This window comes from Pogoniulus pusillus, chromosome 5 (genome assembly GCF_015220805.1).
Source record: "Pogoniulus pusillus isolate bPogPus1 chromosome 5, bPogPus1.pri, whole genome shotgun sequence".
NCBI lineage: Eukaryota > Metazoa > Chordata > Aves > Piciformes > Lybiidae > Pogoniulus > Pogoniulus pusillus.
The window spans coordinates 3,626,104-3,629,485 of NC_087268.1; the positions used below are offsets into that span (position 1 = coordinate 3,626,104).

Here is a 3,382-nt window from a genome sequence, read left to right on the forward strand (position 1 = left end):
CCTCCTTCTGTCATGCTGGGATCCAGGAGAGAGTAGATGAGCAAACAATAAGGGTTTCACCCTAGCAAAGCCTTGAGAGCTAGGGGGCTTAGCACCTCCTGTCAGGTGTCTTGTGCTGTCTGCATAGTCAAAGGAGGCACAAAGCTTTGAATTCACTGTCCATGGAATCATAAAGTCATAGAATCAGCCAGGTTGGAAGAGACCTCCAAGATCATCCAGTCCAGAACAATGGTGCTAGTGCCTGTTGGCCAGTTTGATTTTCAAATCAAGTCTATAATGGGGGATGATTTTAGAAACCATGCCTTTCTACACTAGCCTTTCTGTACACCACCTTTCTACGCTAGCTTTTCTGTACTTAGCCTTTCTACACCGTGCCTTTGTCTGCACGGAGTCTCTCCTCATTTGCGGCTCCTTAACAGCTGGCCAGGTGTACGCAGCTCACAGCAGCCAGCTTAGCAGCATCTCCTTCCTCCTCTGCATGAAACAGTTGTCTTTTACCCCAGAAGCATCACTAGTTTGAAAGCATCTTTGATACAGGAGACTTACTTAGGGGCCAAAGAGTCGTGAGTACATCTGCTGGAGTGAATGCCAAGACTCTCTAGGCATAGCTAGAATTTCTCCTGTTCTCATGTTATTGTTTTCCAAGTTCTGAGTGTTTAAACTGTTTAATTCTGTGCAATTCCTTCCTGTTCCAAAGAACCTCAGGGAATTTTCCTGGTTTTTAAAATATTATCAATAACATTTAATATTCAAATGAAAATTAATAGTCATAACTCATAAAGATTATTAATTTCTGCTACAGAATCAGAATTTGCTAGTGTGAACTATTTTGAAAGCTGATTAGAAGTTAAAGGCAGGAAACTGTTTTCTGTTTTGCCAAAATCTGGGGGGAAAAAATCAGTAAACAAAAAAGATTTAAAAAAAAAAAAAAAAAAAAAAAGAGGTAGAAAGCATCCAAGACAAATTTTCTTCCATTCATGCCAGAAGATCAGCAATAGCTGGTTACAGATTAATCACTACAGACAATGTTTTCACTTCATCTTGGAAAGAGATCATAGAATCACAGAATCCAGCAGGTTGGAAGAGACCTCCAAGATCAGCCAGTCCAACCTAGCACCCAGCCCTAGCCAGTCAACTAGACCATGGCACTGAGTGCCTCAGACAGGCTTTGCTTGAACACCTCCAGGGACGGTGACTCCACCATCTCCCTGGGCAGGCCATTCCGATGCCAATCACTCTCTCTGGGAAAAACTTCCTCCTAACATGCAGCCTATGGATAAATTGAACAGGGGAGAGCACGAACACAGTCCCCCACTACCACAGATAATGCAGTCGAGTTTCCCGCATTTGGGGAAACCACAGGGGTCAGCACCCCTGGAGTGCAAAGGATGAGCCTCACCCTAGGAAAACCACCTGCCTGATCATGGTGTCTCCCCTGCCAGGTAAGTATGTGCATAGCTGTTCCAGTATGCACATGTAAGATGTGCATACCTGTTCCAGTTCAATTTGAAATAGCATATATCCTGACAGGCTAAGTAGAGAGACAGTATTATCTTAAAGCATCCCTTCTTCTGTTTCTGCAGATCCCCCCAATTTCTTTAGCTAGTAAACGTTCATGCTTGTTCTGCATGTATCTTGTAAAACAATGCTCCTTTTCTCTGCTTTTATGTGTTGTTTTTTTTCCATGTTTATCAAGTTCATGCCATTTTACAGAGAAAATCTGCAGAAAGCTTTCACAATACACATATAGCTGTGATACAAATAATGAGATGAGATTGTGGAGACAGCTCTTCAATGAAACAGCAAACTGTTACCTTAGCAACCTGCCATCATAAGCTTGGATTTTTAAATATTTCCAAAGAGGTACAATTTGGGGAGGAGACATAGAAACTAAAGGGTCAGCAAATGAAAAGCACTTTAAGTAATATTTTCATCCCTTCTTTATCCCAAGCAAAGCATTTCACCTGTGATGTGGCTCATTCCTGCAGCTGAAGGGTATTTTGTAATGACTCCTGAAGAAGTCATGGCCATGGATGTGAACAGAGCAGTGCTCCACACTGAAATTATTTTCTGACAAAATACACAGTCTCAAGTTGTGCTGGGGGAAGTCTAGGCTGGACGTTAGGAGGAAGTTGTTGGCAGAGAGAGTGATTGGCATTGGAATGGGCTGCCCAGGGAGGTGGTGGAGTCACCATCCCTGGAGGTGTTCAAGAATCATAGAATCATAGAATCAACCAGGTTGGAAGAGACCTCCAAGCTCATCCAGTCCAACCTGTCCCCCAGCCCTATCCAGTCAGCTAGACCAGGACACTAAGTGCCTCATCCAGTCTTTTCTTGAACACCTCAGTGCCCTGGTCTAGTTGACTGGATAGGGCTGGGGGACAGGTTGGACTGGATGACCTTGGAGGTCTCTTCCAACCTGGTTGATTCTATGATTCTATGATTCTATGAAAATACTCCCACTATTTCAGAGTCATCTGGAGCTACAAAAGGCCCCTGTGATTTCAGGGACTTGTACTTGCACAATAAAATACAAACCAAGCACAATTGGGAACTGCACAGATCCTACACTGGAAGCAAGTAATTATGATCTATTTCCTTGGTAATAACTTCTATATGATTTGCTTGTTTGCAAAAATCCAAGATTCAGAAGTTATTTAAAGAACAAAGGTCCCTTAAAGGATACATATCTTTTTTTTGAGGATCTAAAGTGATGAGGAGACAGAATTGCTTCAGTGTTTTGCTAATACTTTTCCCATAAGTGGATTTGTATGGTACATTAAACTAAATGGCATTAACTTGATGTTTGGTCTGGACCTTTGAAGTATACTGGATGATGTTTGATATTAAGCATTTATGCTAACTCAGATGCTTTGGTTTTTCTGCACCTCTGAGCTGGGCAATGTACCATGAACAATAAAGAAATGCACCTACCAAAAACAATTATGTGGAAATTCCTGGGTATGAGGGCCAAGGGACCAGTGTCATTACCACAGATTTAGAATTATCCTTTAATGTAGTTCAGAACTCTTGTTATTGTGTAAGGTCTTATAAATTGTCCTAGGAAGTACTCAGACTTTGTTCTCTCCATTTTCAGGAAGAGATGGCTGAAGAGTTGGCTGCAAGGTGCACAGGGTCAGCATGGCAGCCCAAAGCCTGCCACAAGCTCCCTCTGACCAGTCTTGTCTTCAGCCATCCTCCAGCTGCCTGCATATTAAATCATCACCCTCAGCCTCTCCTCATTAGGTGCATGTGCACCACATCACCTCTTTTTTTACCCTTTATTCTGCTTTTTCTCTGCATTACCTTATACCTCGCATCTCCACAGCAAGTTCACCTGCTTAATGCTCCCTGCATTTTTACCAGCAGTTGACAGGACAGG

The 3,382-nt window shown here is 42.6% G+C and overlaps 1 non-coding gene across 1 annotated transcript; it reads right to left on the bottom strand.

The window, feature by feature from the left end:
* Nucleotides 1–1,286: 1,286 nt before the first annotated feature.
* LOC135175735 (U1 spliceosomal RNA) lies at nt 1,287–1,450 on the bottom strand. Its single transcript, XR_010302466.1, has one exon. It is a non-coding gene; the product is annotated as a U1 spliceosomal RNA (small nuclear RNA).
* Nucleotides 1,451–3,382: the final 1,932 nt, after the last annotated feature.